Raw genomic sequence first — 21,805 nt, forward strand, 5'->3', positions numbered from 1 at the left:
CCGTCCACCAGCATGGCCACAGCCGGATTTTGGCCCTGCTTGTGGCGGAAATCTGGTGGTGGTCATATTATGGTGGACAGATGTTAGCTGCAGCGACGGTCTTTTGGTGGCCGTCGCCGCGGCGGTAGGCAACATTTACCGCCTTTGTCATCATTAGGGCCATAGTCTGTGCTGCGGAGCTACAGCAGCAAGGGAGACTTTCCCAAAGAGCAGGCACGTGAGTTGGCAAGTACAGACAGAGTGCTCTGATGGAAGCCCCCAAATTTAGCGCAGTCCCAAATTCCACCATCCACTGCAGATGCTGTATGTAAGGTTAGTACAGCAAATGTTTTGTCTATTGACTATGTTCATCTCTTTCTGGATGTTGACTTCCTTGAGACACTGCGGCAAACAAATTTGTGTGCAGAACAGTTTCTGAGGTAGCATGGTGGCACGTTTGTCCCTCATTCTAGGGCACGCCTGTGGGCTCCCACTTCATTTGGGGATTTGAAGAAATTTCAGGGACATATGCACAAAATGGGGATAGTGTACAAACCAAGCGTACAGACCTACTGGTGTACTCATACTGTTTGGGTTACAACTAGCTTCAAACCGGTCATGCGCAGAGATCCATTTTTGCTATTCCAGTACATGCTGCATTTCAGTGATATTTCACCTGCATTGCCCTGGAGCCATCCAAACCATGACAAGTTGTTCAATATTCACCCTGTGGTGGAACATTTGCCTGCCCAGTTTCCAGAGATTTATAATCCTGGAAACAATATAGCCGTCAATGAGTCCTTGATCCCTAAAAAAGGTTGGCTGCTGTTCATGTGGTTCCTACTGAGAAAAATAGTTCATTATGGTATGAAAAGGTATGTGCTGTGTGAGAGCTCTATTGATTATCTATATAGTATGTGAGCAAACAGGAAATGACTCCACTCTAAATCCTGTAGGTTTGCTTTCCATTCTAGAAATCATGGCAAAGATTGTACGTCAGCTTGTACAATCACTCCTTCATGAATGTTGTAACCTTTATGTGGATAACTTTCATACAGGTGTAGAGCTGTTCAGTGAGCCGTACAGAACTGGCACTGGTGCAAGTGGTACAGTTTTATGTGGCTGCAAAATATTCCAGCAGAAAATCATTTGTAAGAAGCTCCAAAAATCCGGGAGCAATGTATTCCATCTAAAAGAACTGCTCACTGTCAAATTCTCTCTGATAAGCAGGATGTGTATGTACTCACTACAATCTATGATGAGAGCACTTCCCCGGTCAGAGTTTCGTGTTAGTTGGCCAATGTTCACAAGCCCACCTTTTTTGCTGACTACAGGTACATGAGCGGAGTGGATAAGAATGACCAGGTACTTCAGCCATATAACACGAGTCATAAAACTCATACATGGTATAGGAAATTGTTTACCCAACTGATGCAGTTGGAAACATATAATACATATGTCAATTACTGAGAGACCATTACAGGAAGACCAATATTTTTCTTTGATTTTCAGTTGACCGACATTAAAAGTCTTACTCTTGCAGAAGCAGTAGCCTCCGCTTGACTTGCTGTGGAGGATGTGGCAAAGCTGCAGGATGAGAATTTTGAGACCATGCTCCTGCAACAAGGAGAAAGACTTGATTTTTTGGTTTTTGCTTAATCTGCTGAACGCAAGGAAAGAGGCAGAAGAGTTGGTATTAATGCTCCCCAGTGCAACATGTCAGCAAGGCCTATGTTTCCCAACTTGCTTTATGCAATAGTATACAAAAGTGAAGCACTGAGAAATTGACTGCGGTATTGGCCACAAAGCACGCCTAAGTCCCCTTTTGTACTGGCGGCGTTTTTGGACTACCCCAGAGCTTGCCTCCTTTGCTGTAGCCCTGCAGGTTATTTTAGAAGCTGACCACTCTTATAGTATCCCCTGGCTCAGATACATGAAGGAGCTACTTTATTCGCTTTAGCTTAGAGAACTCTGGGATTCTCCAACCACTACCTCCTTTCCTTCAAAAAGCGACCTAAAAAAATTGTATTGGCATGTGGTAGACTCTGAAGATCTGGGATTTGCACTTCACTCTACACTATCATGTGATTTTGCCAACCCAAAAGAGACATGCAAATATGAGGCTTTCTGGGACATAATCACTGTGTCAAGAGAAAGGAAGTTGTACTTCCAGTTTCGCATTGGCACCTTGCCACTAAGATTACTCACCAGTCGCTGGTTACATGAAGAAACAACCATCTGCCCAGCTTGCAAAGCACCCATTGAAAACCTCCCTCATGTCTTATTTGTCTGCCCTGCATATGCTGTCTCTCATAAGAAATGTCTGGCCCCGGCTTGAAGACTGCTGGGAGTTCGCAGGTCTGACATAGTCCTCCGAATTCTCAGATCAGACACTTGCCCGGCATTAGTGATTTCTGTTGCCAAGTTCCTTGGGGAAAACTGGATTGTTAGAGGAAAATATTTATCTGTATAATGGTTTTAGCAAGAATGTATTATTTCACTCTGAGAGTGCATTTAATTTCATTATTTTTATCTAGTTACATGTATTGTACTTATTTTATATAACCTTGTGTCTTTATGTATTGCTTCTTTGTGCTTTTATGGCTCTTGGAGCAGAAACAAAGTTCTTTTGACTTGACTTGACTAAGGTGGAGCTGCTCTAATATATACTATTTAAGAGCTGTACATGGCTACATATATTTTGCAGACCATTACTTCATTAAGCAAGTAGCCTTTTAAATGCTTTCCTCTAGTTATGAACTTTTGGACTTGCTTATGACACCCTTATCTGCTGCTAGAAATTAATTGGTAGCTGTTTTGTTTGCCTTATGATAAGTACAATACTGTCACCTCACTGCACATAACAGTGGACTGAACATAACCACATTGTCATGAAGCGCCCTGTGTGGCAAACCTTAAGGCTTTTAGCAGCTTTTGAATGGCTGTTTATGAACTTAGGGCAGTCTTTCCCAGCAGGTAGATATGTTCACTGAGTTTGAGGTATGTAGACCCTGAGGCACCCCTTGACAGCCCCAACTTGCATCCACAAACTGGAAAGAAGCAGATTTAGTACAGGGAGTGCACTAAGGGCGCTTGAAAGACACGTCTTCCTCAGTCTCAGGCGGCTCTCACGGAAGGCACAGAAGGCATTAGTAAAGGTTCACTAAGCAAGTATTCAGAATTAAGCAGGACTTTGAAGGAGACAGAAAGATAAACAGGTAAGAAAAGCTTAGTCTAGGTATACTGTCATTGGGATATCACATAGGTAAAAGGCGGATAATCAAGGTAGTATGGATACAGATGCCATAACTTCATCTTCACCAAATATCTCAACCTCATTTGTGCTTTACAAACCCCAATACTCAATGACTTCCTTACCCAACTAACCAGATAACTACAAAGTATACAGAATGCAGAAGCCAGGCTCACCCCCAACCTTCCACCCCACATGCACATCACCCCATACCTCCAAGAGCATCACTGGCTGTCTATTCTCAAGCAAACTTTCTTCCAACTCGTCAGACATATATTAAAAGCCTTACACAACACTGGCCTAGCATACCTCAAGAACAGCATTAGATTTCAGAAACCTTCCAGACACCTAACCTCAGCCGAACTTTTACTCGCACACAACCCATGCATACACAGTACCAGAACCTGGAGTCTATCTTTCTCCCTACCTTGCTCCTAAAACCTGGAAATAGCTGCCCCTCCATATCCTGGCCACCTCTTAAAGTCTTGAATTTTTCAAGAGCCTGAAGACTTGTCTCTTCAGCTAGGCAAGTTCGTGACTCCTCCTGCACTAGGGGAGGGTACCCTTGCTAGTGATGCACGTAACATTATGCAGAACTCTGCACCCAACAGACCCACAATTTCAGGCCTAGCAGAATAAACTGTGGTAGGAGAGAGGAGCAATTTGTGCATGGGGATTTTCTTTAATCTTTGGAAATGACTGGGCTGGCTTTGGATAAAGTTTTAGATGCATAAAGAGGACAGTATGTAGCCAGGCTGCTGCTACCTTTGTTGTCTATAGTACAAATGACTTAAGGATTGATGTTTCAATAATGCACCTTTCTGTAAAAGTAACATATTCTCTCTGTACAAAATATTAGATGAGGAGAAATTTAGTTTTATATCCTAAGGGATTTTCACCAGTCGAAGACTGAGTTTGTCTTTCAAAAAAATCTATCTGACCACTCCAATAGAGGGAGATCTGGTACAAAGGATAAGAAGAGCTGCCTGGTTGGAAAATTCACACCTGTATGATGGGGAACTGTGAAGAGCATTGTGTCCCCAGCTCTATCTTGAATATTTGTGAATTTAAAGATGCTTTGCAAACTAAGGAACATATCCTCTCCCTGCCATGTAAGAACAAAGGAGTCCAGTTCTTGTCCAGGTGCTTCTGCCTGCCTGAGGGACATATTTCTCAATGTTGTAGACCGCAGAATGTTCTGGAGAAAGATGAAGTTATGATGGCCTCAAAGAAAAATAATAGACAGTAGCAACTGGATATTTTTCAGACAGCTCTTGTACCTCTGGAATAGAGAAGGCCCTGACATTTGGGTAAATTGAACTTGTTGGAGTGGAATTCTAGTATCCAATGCTACCAACATGGCCAGGCATCTTTCCTGAAAGTTTCGGAGAATTATGGCACACTTTAAAAGAAGTTTCAGAAGTCTTTGTAAAAGTTATGACTTAGAATTGTTTCTTCTCTACAGGGACCATATCACAGAAAGTGAGCATTGCAAGTGATAATGCAAGAAATGGTCTCTGGATTAGCAGTCTATTACCTGCATCGGCAGTAATAAAATATTGCTTGTCACTAAAACTTTAACTTTGGCTCGAAATGAGCAGCATTTGTTGGCATCTCTAATGTAATTATAGAACAATAAACAATATCATGACACAAATCAAAATTAAAGCACAGTCTAAACATAAGAAGGAATAATACAATAGAACAGTCAAAACAGAGTACCATACAGCAACCATAGCACAAGAAAAGCCAAATTAAATGAAACAGCTCAAACATTAGAGAACAGAAAAATTAACACACCACAATATGTCACCACTACAATAAAATGCAGTACAAAAATGTGCACAACTGTTCTTGTCAAATATTACCACTGGAGTAGCATAAGTTTGAATCCATCCTTTAAACATCACAATTGTGCAATTACGCAATTATATTCTCTGCCTTGAGGTGTTTTTGGTGATGTCAGGCTTTACTGGAGTGAGCCGACAAAATGTTACCGATGGACGTTCTCTCTGCCGGCTGTTGCCTACTGACTGGGAGAGAGAGCACCACTTATGAGTACTGCTACAATAACTACATCCTGAGCACACCGCAAGCAGAGCTACAGAGTATTACTTCATTTTTGGCGATGAGTCAGCAGGAACGACAATGGGCACTCAACGTGGAAGCTTGGAACCCACTATTTTGGAATTCAACGTAAGGCTTTAATTTAACGCTACCCACGGATTCAATTCAAGCGCATCAACCACTCTTTAAAGTATTTGTGGTTTACCTGGTAAATGTACTTTGGCTTTATGCTGAGATCGTCTTTATTTGTGCGCGCATGCTTCGTTTCAAGCAGTTTGGACACGAGCGTGCTGACGTACTGGGTCCTAACATTAAAGGAAAGAAGCTCAATCTCCTAGCAACACAGACGTCAAGCCACGTTCACCGATTTCATCGGCGGCCATTTTAGAGAGTAGGGAAAATTCTTGTTATACATATCTGCATTCATGGTGTTTGCCTTCATGGCTACAGAAGCAAAGCACGTCCAGCGACATCATCGGCGGCCATATTAGAGCGCAAAGGAAGCTCTCATTGCTTAACTTTATTTTCAAGGAGTTCGTTTTCATCCCTCCCATACCGGATACACAGTTATGATATTACCACGCATATTATTGTGCCTTTTGCGATGATAGGCACACCTTAAGCTGGAAAAGGAGAAGTAAAGAGGGAGAAAAGAGGAAGTATTAAAAAAAAAAAAAGAAGGATATGTTGTATGTAGTGTTTTTAAAGTGCATTTTGCTAGTTTTTCATTATTGTTATAATTTTTTTTTAAAACATACGTATATAGTACAGCACTCGTAAAAAAAAAAAGGTTTTGTTAGTATAGGCATACGTGCCTATTCACGATAAGTCATGGTGGTCAGTAAGACATGGATATTGCAGCTACAGCTGTTAATTCCCCACCGCAATTCTTGATGCAACCGGGGAGTCCACCAATAGAATGGGAGGAGTGGATAGATATGTTTCATAACTATCTTGAAGCTTTAGATGGTTTAGGTTTCTCTTCTAATATGAAAAGAGTTATTTTACTTAGTTCTTTAGGCAAAGAGGGTCGCCATGTATTTAAATATTTGCCAAAGGCTGTTGATCAGGCAGGACAACCTATTGAAGATGTATTTATAGAGGCGAAGGTTGGAGTTAAGGCTTGCAAAAACTGAAAATGTTGTCATGCAAAGATTTAAATTTTATACGCAACCGCAAAAAGATGGTGAATCTGTAGACGAATGTAGCCCGTTTGAAGGAGCTTTCAGTTAAGTGCAGATTTGGGGCGATGACTGAGGAATTAATCGGAGATCAGCTCATTGTACAATGTAGAAGCAAGAAAATGCAAGAAAGATTGTGGGAAGTAAAGGATCCTGTGTTTAAGGATGGTATAGAGATTGCAAAAGTGGTTGAGGAGTCTGAGTTTTGTATGAAGCAGATGGAAAGGAAAGACGCAAGATGTTCTGAAGAAATATCATTGATTGAGAGTGAGGTAGCTGTCACTACTAAATCATCGTGGGGGAGGTATAGTAATTATTTTTCCAGCAACAGTAGAGCTAATAGCAAAATGTGTACCAAGTGTGGCAGTAAGTATCACACTTCTGAATCAAAGAGTTGTTTTGCTGTAGGGAAAGAATGTCGGACATGTGGTTGTAAAGGGCATTTTGCAAGAGTTTACAAGGATAAAGGGAAAGTGGCCATGGTTGTTGATGCGGTAGGGGCACATTCAAGTGTGACAAACTTGAGAGAGTTTTGTGCGTGTCTGAGTCTAACAGTGTAGAAGTAGAAACAAGGAGAATGCGAAGACCCAAAGCAGAATTTATCATAAAGAATATGCCAGTGGAGCTAATGGTAGATTCTGGTTCCTTGTACACCATAATACCAAAAAGTCTGTTCTTCCAAAAGTGGCCTTCAGCTAGATTTTTACCAAAAGACATACATCCTGGAGGTTACCAATGGGAACAGATTGATATTATTGGTTATATGCTCACTGAAATAGTATTCAAAGAAAGGAAGATCATAGGCAAGGTTAATGTGGCAGAGTCTGGTCCTCCTATTTTAGGTTGGCAACATCAATATGATCTTCATATTATCATAAATCCTCGCGCTTCTACCCACGTCACTGTTGTAGAAGATATCTGGACGTGTTTAGAAAGGAAATGGGAGAATTGAAAGGTTATGTTCATGAAATCAAATTGAAACAGGGAGCTATTCCTGTACAACATAAGGTCAGGAAAGTGCCAATATTAGTTAGAGGGGAGGTTAAAGAACTACTCAAAGAAATGTTGGAGAGTGGAGTTATTGAACCTGTGGAGGCATCGGAATGGTTGTCACCTTTTGTTATTTTCTTTTTTTTTTAAAAGGGAAATTGAGATTCTGTGTGGATTTAAGAGGGTTGAACCAAAATATAGTGACAGACAATTTTCCATTGCCAAATATTAATGAGTTGGTTTTGTTAATTAAAGGTGCTAAGTATTTCTCAAAGTTGGATCTTAAACATGTATACCATCAAATAAAACTACACCCAAAATCCAAAGCCCTCACAGCGTTCACCACCATGGAAGGCACGTATCAGTTCACTAGGATGCCTTTCAGTTTAGCATCTGCTGCTAGTGTTTTCCAGAGAATGATGAATTAAATTTTCAAGGGCTTGGATAATATAATGTTTTTTCAAGATGATATTCTAGTTTTTGGTGATACTATTGAAAATCACAATGGTACCCTGAAAATGATGTTGGATAGACTATAAGAATTTGGACTGACCTTAAGGCAAGAAAAATGTCAGTTCCTGGTGAAGGAAGTGGAATATCTTGGTCAACCCTTGTCCGAGGAAGGGATCAAACCAAAAAAAGATTTGTTAGAAGCTATTAGATCTGCACCTAAAGACAAAGAACAACTGTGATCCTTCTTGGGCTTAATCGAAATTTGGGAAGAACTTTGCCAGTAAGATGGAAAGTTTAAAAGTACTTTTGCGTAAAGGAGCAAACTTTGCTTGGGATGTGGCACAACAACAGTGTTTTCAACAGATAAAAAAGGAGGTGTGTAATGCTGACATTTTGGCATTTTTTTACACCAAGAACAAAACTATTATAACCATTGATGTAAGTGCAATAGGTATCAGTGCAGTCATTTCTCAAATGCATGGATCCACTGAAGAAAATGTTGCTTTGGCTTCCCGGACTTTAACGACTGCTGAGAGACATTACGCGATCTTTGAGAGAGAGAGAGACATAGGCTGCAGCATGGGGTCTGGAGTACTTTCGCACGTACCTTTGAGGCAGTAGTATCATACTGCATACTGATCGCAAGCCTTTGTTAAAGATTCTTTCACCTGATAGAACTGGCAAGGGATCAGCAAGACTGGCCAGATTAGCCTCACGCTTGCAGGAGTAGAATTACAGAATTGAGTACATTCCAGGTCGGAAGAATGTACAGGCTGATTGCCTTTCACGCTTAGCCCTTGATTGGCAATTAGTGGATGAAGAAAAAGTGCTAGAGTGTGAACAAGAAGGGGCTGTTGTGAGTGTGCTTGAAATCACTCATTGGAGTAAGGGCATAGTAAATGAGACAGATTGGCATTTGGCAATGCAGGATGACAATGTATTAAAAAATGTTATAGGCTTAATAAAAAAAGGGAGGAGGCAAGATAGCACTCTTCCAGTGCTAGTACGGCCTTGCAGCAAAATATTGGATGAGCTATCAGAAATAAATGGTAGGATGGTTTTTAGAGGAGAAAAAATTGTTCCACCTGCAGGTGTATGGAAAAGGTTGTTTGACATTGCTCATGAGGGACACCTGGGACAGACCATTACAAAAAAAAGACTGAGAATGGAGTTTTGGTGGCCTGGCATGGAGGATGATGTTGTGAGATGAGTTGAGTGGTGTTCTGAATGTATACAGAGTGAAAAGCGCTTGAAAGTTGGAGCACAAGCTGGTTGTCGCAGTATAAAAGATCCTGCCAAGCCTTGGCATAGCTTATGCTTGGATTTCATGGACCGTTATCAGGAACAGGTAAAGAAAGGAAATTTGCACTAGTTATAGTGGATGTGCACTCTAAATGGCTAATTGTGGTCACAAAGTCTGCAACTATAAGAGCTTTGAGAGAAAGTTTTACTGAGGAGGGGTTTCCGGGAGTTCTGATCGCAGACAATGGTACACAATTGACTTTGAGTGAAATGAAAGGTTTTTGGAGTCGTGTGGTGTAAAACATGCATGTGCAGCCTTATATAACCCTTGTGCCAATGGAATTGTAGAACGGGCTAATCGCATGATCAAAGGGGGGTTACAGTTAGTAATAGCTAACAGATTGGATGTAGAGCTCATAATCCTGGAGCTTGTTTGGTCATATCGTACCATAGAGAACCTAAGCACAGGCATGATACCATTTACGGTCATGAGAGGTAGAAAACCCATTTGTAGACTTAAACCAACATGGATGGGAAATTTGATTGAGAGGCAACATTTACCCTACAATGGTCAAAAAAATAAAACAGTTTGTAGTGATCTGAGGATAAAACCAGGAGATTGGGTGAAAGTTAAATCAGGAAGGGTAAAGAAAGTGCAGGAAGCTCACAAGTGGCATGTGTTACTCACAAATGGACAACACTGGAATTTAAGCAGGGTGGCGAAGAATGGTTCTGAATTGAATCAGAGGAATGGAGAGAGGAGTGGTAAGTGCAGTGGTTATATGTGAATGGAGGATGAAGATGTGGTGAATCCTTGTGTGACTTGCAGAGGTGTTAGTGGTCAGGAAGGTGGTGGAAGTGGTGAGCATGGTGCAAATTTAGCAGCTGGTCTTGATGCTACTAGTGTAATTCCTCATCTTGTAGGCACTAGAATTTCTAGACTCAGAAGACTACCTGTGTTTTTGAATGATTTTGTAACGTAATTTTGTAGTTGTTTATTATTTGTTTTGGTTTCAGTTTATATTAACTGTATATTATTTATCATTCTTTTTAGTTCTGGAGTAATTTATTAATTGTTTATTGTACTGTGTACATTTTGTTCAATTGGTTATTGTTCATTTAAGATTAACAAAGGAGGATGTGTTGTAATCTGCCTCTAGGTGTTTTTAGTGATGTCTAGCTTTACTGGAACGATCCGACAGAATGTTACTGATGGACGTTCTCCCTGCCGGCAGTTGCCTGCTGACTGGGAGGGAGAGCACCACCTAAGAGAATTACTGCTACAATAAATACATCCTGAACGCACCACAAGCAGAGCTACAGAGCCTTACTTCATATTCATCATTATTTTCACTGTTATCCTTAATCATATTAATGTGTGTGAAGCATTTAAACTTATAAATGTAATGTAATCACTGGCCAGTTCTACATGTGTGGACTAATGTTCAGTTTACGTGGGCTTACATCTATTCGTTATTCACGTTATTACACTTACACTTCAAGTTACTCTTTGCTTATGCCTTTAGTCACGTATTGCACTCATTCTGGAAATTACACGTGTGCATGTTTCACCGTGTATTTGAAACTCTTAGTTAAATGCTTAGTTAAAATTAGCCTGACTACGGGCCTCAGTTTGAAATGTACTTTGCTTTTGCCAGCATGTTCTTTTTTTGCAGGAGCGTTCTCATGGTTTTTATTAGCTAGAGATTTGTATGTATTAGATAACTGATAGTGAGGCTTGAGAAGAGAAAACATGGCAAGGCGTGTGGAGGCATACGAGCAGATGAAGTCTTCTGTTCATCATGAACCAGGAACAGGAGATGTTCAAGGTTGCAGTAACTGGCTAGGGTTTTGGTGGGATGGGAAACCTAGATGATGTTGTAACTGCACATCACCAGTAATGAAGTGATTGGTTCCTGATGGGGTGGAAAAAGATTTAAATGTTGCTGAAGTTTCTGTTGCTTTTACCTAGTGTACATACAGTTAGTAGTTAGGACAAATTAGCCTTTCATGGCTACAGACCTCTCTGCTTCTCTTTATTCCTACAAGTGTGAAGCTTTATTCTCAACTCTCATTCCTTTTTCCTGAAGACCTCTACTGAGGTCTTTGCTATGCTGACACCTTCCTGAAAATTTCTGAGATCCTTTTTAAACCTTCCTAATTCCTTCAGCAGAGCCATGCTTGGATGATTCTATAGCTATTCTATGTTTAGGAGACAGAACAAAAGCTTCTTTTTGGAACATCTATACCTTATTCTCAGTTTCTGTATTACAGTGGCTGTTACTATTCTGTATCTGAATTTGCTGTGGCTGAACTTATTGAGCTATTTCAGCTTGCCAGATGTGTTGCTGTGCCTTCTGAATATTCTCTTGGTATGCATATATACTGGATTAATTAATAACCTGACATAAAGCCTTGTTAACTTAATTTGGTCAATCCTGGTCCTTACTGTGGGGTCACATTGGCTTCACAAGTCTGCAAATGTATTATTAGTGCCAACTCCATGTTAATGCTTCATGTCAAATTATAAAGGTCTATACAACCAATGAGGAAAATTCTTTGACAACTTTACTAAGAGACTGCAGTTTACCTCCCTGTGGGCTCTCATCCTCTTACACAAATCTGTATTTAAAATATGATCCTAAAGACATTTCTGTAGTTACTTCAAAAGTCATTTAGTAACACCACTTAAAAATGTTTGGCGATCTGGTCCCAAAAATGCTAAGAGGTGCTAAGATTAACCAGATAGTTTTACTTTTTTAACTACGTTTTAGTGAATTATCCCAGTCTAAGTTTTTGGCTGCAAAGTGCTAGGCTACTGAGGTGCCAGAGGAAAAGAAATTAGCTTTCTTATAGCCCTGATTGGCAACAGCTTCCAGACCTGCCACATTGAAGACGTTTGCCTTTGAAACATTTTCTTAGCCGGAAGGTAATACTTTTCACTGGAACGAAACATCACTCTTCATAGGTCAGCTGCAAATATCTTTAATCCCTGTATCTTCTTAATTTTTTACTTGGATAAACCATCAACTTCTCTTCGACTGAGAGCCATCGCCTATGAGCCACAGAGGGTTACTATGGTTACTTCAGCCTATTGACGTGCATTGATTTTTTTCCTCCTGTTGTTAATTATGTATTGGGTTTTGCTTTGTATCACTACAACAGATTCACTTTTTGCACAATATTAATTTTAATAGTTTATTTTTAAACTAAATGGATGTGATCATTTGAAATCATGTATTTCATAACTAGAATGTTATTTTTGTATTAATGCATATATAACACATCTTTTTTCTGAGGAATCTGCCAACTGTACTAAGAAAATAAAACTGGATAAGCCAGGTACTGTGCTAAGAAAATAAAACAGGAAATCTGTTCACATAATTTGAGCAATATTGTTGAGGCTTTGTCAGATCTAGCCACAGCATACATCAAGACTGTGACTTCTCTTTCACTTAGTTTAACAGTTAAACTCCATTCAGCTAGTAAACGCTGTTTGCACCAAATACTGCACTATTTACCATCAGATGCATGTAGTAGCATTGAACAAGAAATCTGTATCACAACTTCATCATCACAACCTTGTTTTTCCCCTTAAGAATCTCTCAGGAAATTGATTTTCATCACATTCCATTCAAATACATTGATAATGTTAAACAGACAGTTTATCTATCCTTATAGTCATATATCTAAACGTGCTGTTGCTTGTATTAATTCCAAGGACATCACCAATCATTTTAAGGCATGAACATTGTTTTCACTGTTTAGGAAATTGACCACTGAAACCAGCTTTCCCTGGGTTAGATTCTATTGAGATGATCACAGTTTAAATTTCAACCTGAAGCACAAAATGGGCATTGAAAAAGTTGTGATTGAATCTAAGTATTAACCAAAAATGAGAATGAAGCTGAGTTTCATAGCAGTTTCACGGACTCCTTACAATTAAGGTGTGCTGTTAATTTTCTTGTTAAATTTGTCAAAAGCACTGCACATTAGATGCCATTGTATACTTTTATATTGATCATGCACAATGTGTGTCTATTTGTATCAGATTGTAAATGTTCTTACCATATATGTGATTTACAGGAGAGTATCCATTTGTGAATGACAACCTTTTATATAGAGGTCACATTCTCTTGTCATTTCAGAAATATCAAATCAAATCAATCAAATCAGGGTTTATAGAGCGCAACTAATCACCTGTAAGGGTCTCTGGGTGCTTCCAGTATTCTTTCCAGCAATCTTTAATTAGCATTTTTGTTTATAATGCTTACAATACAGATCACTTAATAAATAAAACATAAATACAATTAAAGTTACATTGTGCTGATTGCAATCAATATTAAATGGCATCCATGTACAGCTTGTGGTATGGTATCTTAGTGGGGGGGGGGGGTGGAGCACTTTCAGCACAGCCATTTGGAGCTGATTGAGAGGAACTGTAAATCTGCCATTTTGCTGCAGAGGTAGTAAATGAAGTGTTTGTGGATATCTCGTCAAAGGAGAATTTACCGGGACCACTGCCATACTATTCCTGGTGCATTGCAAAACAAAAAATAAAAAAGAATACAAGACATGTAACAAAAACATTAACTACAAATTAATTGAACTAAAAATTACTATTTGAATGTGTTGGTCTAAATGTCATGAAATGCCTTTTATATTTAAAACAAAGTAAATGTCCTTTTATACTTTTAAGCTGCTACACTCAAAGAGAGTATTATGCTAGAGGAGCACTGGAAGGGTGCTGGCATAAATGGGCTTGCATTGCCTAGGGTAGACGGTTTTGTTTGTAGAATGGAAAATGTCAGAGCAATGCACTGAGTAAGAAAGATGTCAGCTTTAAAAAAGTGAGGGTGAAGTGTGAGTGAAAGAGTGAAGTGTGGTGGCAGGAAAAAAGCAGATGAGGTGGCGAGCATTTGAAAGACAAATAAAGGACTGTCCAAAAGTCGACAATCTATGTTCAACCAAAAATGGTAATACAGTGGGTGGCATCAAATGAGGACTGAAAGGGGAGTAAACAAAGGATATAGGTAGCCCCACCCCAGTTTACGTGCATTACAGATGAGCAATAACAAAGACAATAGGTCTGTCTTTCTTTTTAACTGAAAGTGCTTATCTGAAGTTTGGCAATTTTGTTAGTGTGGTTGTGAAGAATGGCAAGTAGATAAATGCCTGGATGATTGAATGAGTCAATTGATGATTGAAGGAATGAATAAATGAGTGCATGGGTGTGTGAGTTATTGGATGGATGAATAAGTGAGTGAAGACATATGCGTACAAATAATATTTAGTAGTTGGCATGCCAGCTCGCTAGGTCAGAGGAGACCCTGACCTTCACTCTCCTGACAGAGGATGGATCACCACATTTAGAGTCCTTTAATTGGCTCACATGGATCTTTAATACTTTAAAGTATTTGCTGAGGTGGAGTGTTAGAAATTGGCTTATTTGTTGACTAGGGTGTGAGCCCTCGTCAAGAAGCAACCACAATCCTAGTCAGGGTAAAACACAAGCAATCCCCAAATTAACCTGTGTTCAACCCCCTGGTAGCTTGGCACAGAGCAGTCAGGCCTAACCTAGATGCAATGCATAAAGTATTTGTGCAACAATTTGAACAGTAAAACAGTGAAAACACCACACAAAAAGATCCCCCACCTGGTTAGTAACATGGCGCAAAATTTAATATATAAAACTAAACCAAAACGATCAAAAAGCCAAATAGTAGAATCAGAGTTTTGCATTTTTAAAGCATAAACTGCAATATAACACCTAAAAGCATAAAGCGTCAACTGTGGCTATCTAGTCGTGCTGGACCAGATCAAAGTCAAAAGATCAAGCTAACTGTGATGGAGCCTGGGTCAGATACGGTACAAATTAGTCCCAGTGAAGTTCCTTGTCAAGTTGTGTGCCAAGAATCCCGTTCTCATGGAGAAAGTTCGCTGGGAAAAAGGTGATGGTCAGCGTGGTGCAAGGAGCAGGTTGGTCAACGCAGAAGGGCATGCTGGTGCCTCTCATTGGTGATCGACATGGGTGGACAATGCTTTCTGTGCAAAGAGAGGGACTTGCAGTGGCTTGTGCTCATTTTCCATGCGAACAGCATGGTTCCGGTTTGCATGAGACTGTTCACTGTCACAAAGAGCCCAAAAGCTTGCATTTAAGATCGTATGAGCCATTCCAGGGGCCCAGGACCTGTAAGGTGCCTCTAGAGGATCAGGAGCCTGTTGGAGATGGGTCCAGGAGCTGTGGGGAGCCTGTTATGCCCATGAGGCTCAGATAAGGCTCAGGCTCAGATAGGTTGGCCAGCAGACTAGCCCTGGAGCCCTGAGTTCAAGATGGAGGTGTAGGTACAGTTCTTCCTCCCCAGCCAAGAGGGCAGCAAGTCAGCACAGGAAGGCAGCAGAAACTTCAGAGTAGCAGTCCAGCAGATTGTCAGTCCTTTCAGCAGTACAGCAGTCCTTCTTCCTGGCAGAGTATCCACAGGTCCAGAAGTGTACTTGTTGGACTTTTTTTCCTTATGCAGGGTCATCCCCAATCTTTTTGCCTCCTGCCTCCTATTTTATCTGACCTGTTGTTGTTGGCTTTTGAACTCTGAGCACTTTACCACTGTTAACCAGTGCTAAAGTGAATATACTCTCTGTGTAAATTGTATTGTTAATTGGTTTATCAATGATTGGCATATTTGATTTACTTGTAAGTCTCTAGTACAGTGCACTAGAGGTGCCCAGGGCCTGTAAATCAAATGCTACTAGTGGCCTGCAGCACTGGTTGTGCCACCCACATTAGTAGCCCTGTAATCATGCCTCAGGCCTGCCACTGCAGTGTCTGTGTGTGCAGTTTTAAACTGTAAATTCAACTTGGCAAGTATACCCACTTGCCAGGCCTAAACCTTCCCTTTTCTTACATGTAATACACCCCTAAGGTAGGCCATAGGAAGCCCTAAGGGCAGGGTGCAGTGTATGGTTAAGGTAGGACATATAATAATGTGTTTTAAATGTCCTGACAGTGAAATACTGTTAAATTCGTTGGTCACTGTTGCAAGGCCTGTCCCTCTTTTAGGTTAACATAGGGGCTACCTTTAAATATGATTAAAGTGTAGATTCCCTTTGGGAGCGGCTAGACATATGGAGTTTGGGGTCTATGAGCTCACAATTTAAAAATACATCTTTTAGTAAAGTTGATTTTGAGATTGTGTGTTTGAAAATGTCACTTTTAGAAAGTGAGCATTTTCTTGCTTAAACCATTTCTGTGACTCTGCCTGTTTGTAGATTCCCTGTCTGGGTCAGTTTGACAGTTGGGCTGGTTGCACCTCTCACTAGACAGTGACACAAAGGGAGCTGGGGTGTAGTCTACATTTCCTGATGAGCCATCTGTGCGAGGAGGGAGGGGATGAGTGGTCACTTACACCTGAAAGGGCTGTGCCTGCCCTCACACAATGCAGTCTCCAACCCCTTGGTGTGTATCTGGGGCCTGGCCTGGGGAAGGCAGAATCTTACAAACAAGAGAGACTTTTCTTTGAAGTAAGCCTACTTTAAAGGGCAAAATGGATATAAGAAGGGCACCCAAAACCACAGAGTTTAGAACACGTCTGGAAACCAAGAGGAACCTCTCTGCCTGGAGAGGAGGTGAAGAAGAGCTGCCCTGCCTGTGACTGTGCTTTGTGGAGCCCTCCTGTAGTTGCTGCTTCTGCCTGTGCTAGAGGACAAAGACTGGACTTTGTGTTGCCTTCCTTCTTTTGGTGAACTCTCCACGGGTTTGATTTAGAGCTTGCCTCCTGTTGTTTGAAGTCTCAGGAACAGCAAAGACTTCTCTCTGCAGCACCTGGAGACTCTGCTGAGACTCCTACTCTGCCAAGTGGTGCCCATCCAGTTCCTGGGACCCTGAAAGGAGAAGCTGGCAGCCCAAGAGTGAGAAGTCCATGCACTGATCGTCGTGCGGGGAAAAGATCGACACAACTCCAATCTGCGGCTGGAAAATCAATGCTCTGCCGGCTTCACAGCTGAAAATCTACGCTTGTCTGCAATGCAACTGGAAGATCGACGCCCACGGCTGTGGAAACAATACGCAGCATGGCTGACGGAGACCGGTGAGATCGCAACCCGGGCTGTGTGGTTTTCCGGCCATCGTGCGGTTGAATTTCTGATGCAACCACCGCTGGGCTTGAAAAAACAACGCAAGGCCTGCCCGGACCCGAGAGTGCAGACCAAACCGATGCATCGCTCTCCTGTGGGATGAAGAAACGACGTGTGCCAACTCGACTGAAGGAGAAACAACGCAAGGTCTCACTCATGAGTGATATCGACCCATAGAAAGCCCTTTTTCACTCACACTCGCCTGTGCGGGGTTATTTTTTATTGCACCTAGGTACATTTTCACACTAACAGTGTTAGCGTTGTGTTTAAAACTACATGAAGACTCTTTTCATTTTTTTATTGATATCTTGACTTGTGTATTGTGGATTTTTGTCGTTTTGGTCCTGTTTTCTTTAGATGAATATTTACTATTTTTCTAAACTTGTGTTGTGTCATTTTGTAGTATTTTCACTAAGTTACTGTGTGTGTTGGTATAAATACTTTACACCTAGCACCCTGGAGTTAAGCCTGCTGCTCGTGCCAAGCTACCAAGGGGTAGAGCATGGGTCAGCTGAGGGTGATTCTCTTTTACCCTGACTAGAGTGAGGGTCCTTGCTTGGACAGGGGGTAACCTGACTGCCAACCAAAGACCCCATTTCTATCAGTACTCAAGTGGTGGTGTCTTAGGTCTAGTATTTATACCTTGCTACCCTGGTTCTGTAAAGTGGAAGACGCTTCTAGACCATGGCTTTGAAGTGCAAGGAATTCCCTTTCTCCCTGCCCTGGTGGGTTATTCGGCCATTTGTGTGTGGACAGGACACAGCCTATTCAGGTGTAGGTAAGGCTGTGCCCAGCTCTTCCCTTCCATCCTGCTCTAGATGGCCCATCAAGTCACACCTAAGGTCCCATTGTGAGTGGCTGTCTAGGAGGAAAACTCAAAGCCCCACTGCCATCTACACCCAGTCATGTGACTAGAGGGAGGCTGCAGGCATCAAATGGCTAAGGTAAGAAAATGCCAACTTCCTAAAAGTTGGCATTTTCAGAATTGCAATTTAAAATCCAATGTTACCGTAAGTTACAATTTTAAATTCCAGAGACACGAAAATTAAAGTAATTATCTCTTCCTATTTGGAAGTTACAACTCCAATGTTATCCAATGGGAGAGATGGGCCTTGAAGTAGCGAAACACAAATTTAAGAGTTTTTCACTACCAGGACATGCAAAACCTAACAGCACTTGTCCTACCTTTTTGATACACAGCTACCTACCCTTTGGACAGTCCAAAGCCTACCCTGGGAGTGACTTATATGTATAAAAAGGGATGGTTTGGACCTGGCAATAGTTTTTTTCATGTCGACATGGAAGTGTAAAATGCCATACACAGGCTCTGCAATGGCAGGCCTGAGACATGCTTGAAGGGCTACCTCCTGAGCATATGTAGTGTACTTTAGTTAGGACGTATAAATGAATGGAATATGCCAGTTGGGGGTAAGCCAATGTTATCATTTTTTAAGGAGCAATCACATGCACTTTAGCACTGGTCGGAGACCTAAGTCCAACAAAAATAGGTCCAGAAAAATGGAGGAGGAGAGACAAAGAGTTTGGGGAAAGTCCATCCTAAGACTGATAGGTCTAACAAGGATGATTCACTGAAGGCAGAGTAAAATGTTGAGTGACATATTTGTTTGGACACACTCAGGATTATTTTTGACTTTTGAAGGAAACTTCCAAAGCAGGAACGTCTTTCAGGAAAACAAAAAATCAACAGCTATGGTATGCTAAGAGTTTTCCCCCCACAAACGGAGGCATTGATTTATTAACAACTTCCATGCCTGGGATTTTAGTTCTGGACAGGAAAAAGAGCACTGAAGCCCCACCTAACGACTTTAAGTATTCTGAAGGCCTGTCGCAGATAGATTGTCAAAGGTTCCTTTCCATCTGTGTGCAGAGGTGTCTCCAACTTTAAATGAAGCAGGAAAACTGTGAGTTTGACAGAATAGTAGACCTTATAAGAGCAATTTTATGTTGGTTACCTCTTCATTCTACGACCTGAGTGACCCTTACTAACAAACGATCATGATAGATAAATTGGTGGGTGTCTGGATGTATGAAAAAGGGATGAATGAGTAAGTAGTTTAGTGAACGAATGGATCAGATGAGAAGTGAGTCTACTGATGGAGGTAACTGTTAGCCCCTTGTGTCCCACAGTGAAACAACAGATAGACATGAGCGAGTATCCACAGTGACTGCCCACCGCTGGGGCGGGGTGCCCTCATGGTGCACTTGGCATCTATATACATTTAACCAAATTCCAGTATGTGTTATTAATTGCACACAGTTACAAACCAGAAAAAAATGCCAATTCAATTTGACCAGGAGAGTTTTCTGTGCTAATACGATGACAAGGTGTTGTACTCTTTTGTGTTATCGAGTCCTCATAAGGGCCATTAGATGACCGGGAAAACTAAAGAGTCTTACTGGTGGCACCACTCCACCCTTCCAGAACTATCAGCCACACACTGGGGCGCAGTCACGGATGCCTATTCAGGTTTTGGATGACCTAATTGATTAGCAAAAGGCTGCCAAGAAAGTGCCTTCAATTACAAATGATTGACACTCCCGTCAGTAAATGGCTGTTCTCTGGACAGATCCAAAATGTGTATGAAACTTTTACGAAAACAGTGGCAGAAGGGGGCGGACTGGAAACCCGTTTATATGTCATTTCGTCTTCATTGTATCAGCTTTAGATAGACAGCTGAAGCTGTATTTAAGACAAGAAATAAGCATACATTATTTTTACCGTTCACTATATGCAAAAAACACTACCTTGAGTTTTTTTTACCGTGAATACTCCACCTCTTGCAACTTTGTATGTTTACATTTGACTTGTCTGAGTCTGAGTGGGAAAGACCAGATAGCGTATGTTGGTGGTAATTCTTCGCCAGATTATCTGAAAATGGTGCATTTACCCCTTCCACCACAAATTACCATCCACCTTTAAATCAAACCCTGTACCTACACACAGGCCACCGACTCCAGTGCATTTTCCAGCCAGCCTTTGACCCTTCTGATGTTCACTAGAGGACTTTTCTTGAATATGGTTACAAAAAAAGCTTTATTGTGTTTGTTTATAGAGAACACATATGGTTTCTGTGTCAGAAAGCATTTCATTTACAGCGAGGAGGCCTCGTATGCGTATTATAAAACTTTATTTTAGTTATGCGCATGAAACATTTCAATATAAAACTGCCACGAGTAGATATAATATGACAGCCAGCAAGTTTGTCATGCATGCTGCCTCTACAAAATCGCCTTTAAGTGTCCGCGAGCGCCTCATTTGCAGAATTACTGCGCCCGCATTATCTCCATCACACTATGAGATCTGCTGACACCTGAGTGAGTTCGCGCCAAGGATAGGCTGTCGCGTGAGACCGTAGCAGATGGCAACTGGACAGGAGATCCCTGGTGTCTTTAAAGATGTGCAGAACTGCGAGTCAGCAAACAAATTAGGCGACTGCAGGTCTCGTTTGATTACAGCCTTGCTGAACAGAGAGAAAATGGACACGGGCACACCAGGCCGGATTATTCCCACTTAATCTAAAATATCAGCTTGAAATGTTTACATTGCTTGAAGAAGTAAACAGTTCCCCTTTTTCGCTGCCTGTAGGTTTGTGGATATTTTTTTTTTTTACAAATCTATATACATTTCTTTACAAAACCAATTTTGAGCATGCTTCTACAAAATATAATTATTCGAAACCAACCGTTTTAAAAAAAACAAAATTGCTGTCTTTGGCCAGGTCCGGTGTGGGGAACAAAAACAGCCATTGCAAAATTGGCCACACAAGCCCTGCTCTGCTCTCATCTCTCTTTGCGCTATCCTCTTCTTCCACCCATTTGCTTTCTCTCCTTTCTTATATCTTCTCCTCTCTCTCTATTTTTCTCTGAGCGCTTTCTCTCTCTCTTGACGCCTTCCCGTGTCTGCTGTAGTTAACCTCAGGGAGCTGATGGAAGTGACAGAGGCGCCAAGAGTGGCCCTGGACTTTTAAAACCCGCCCCCGGGGCTCCAGTCCGGGAAATGCTCGATAGAATAAAAGGCCTGTCCTGCCATATTTTCTGCTGCATACAGGGGGATACATTTCACTGCATGCGTTCAGCAAGCACTGGCAAAGGTAATCGGGACACACATACAGTGACACCCATAATTAGTGTAAAAGGTCATTTATTAGGACAGGATTTAAACATAAACATCAATAAACTTCAAACTGTATCCCCTATTTTAACAAGCCCCAACTCTTAACGATTCCTTTGATCCTCCTTCATTCTTCCAAAACCTCTCTTCGATTCTCCTCCCCTAGACACACCCCTATTACTCTCATGCCCTCCTTACTTGTAGCATACCCCCCCTTCTCTGATCCTTCCTCTCCCTGTTTTTCCCCTTGGAAGGGTGGACAAGCCCGCATCTGGCTCTCCACCCTCCCCCATCTTCTGCTGCCCCTAAGAAACCACCTGCCCTAATTGACTTCCCCCCTCCCTTTCACTACCCCGTTCCTATACAACTCCCCATTGT

The sequence above is a fragment of the Pleurodeles waltl genome, chromosome 2_2 (assembly GCF_031143425.1).
Source record: "Pleurodeles waltl isolate 20211129_DDA chromosome 2_2, aPleWal1.hap1.20221129, whole genome shotgun sequence".
Lineage (NCBI taxonomy): Eukaryota > Metazoa > Chordata > Amphibia > Caudata > Salamandridae > Pleurodeles > Pleurodeles waltl.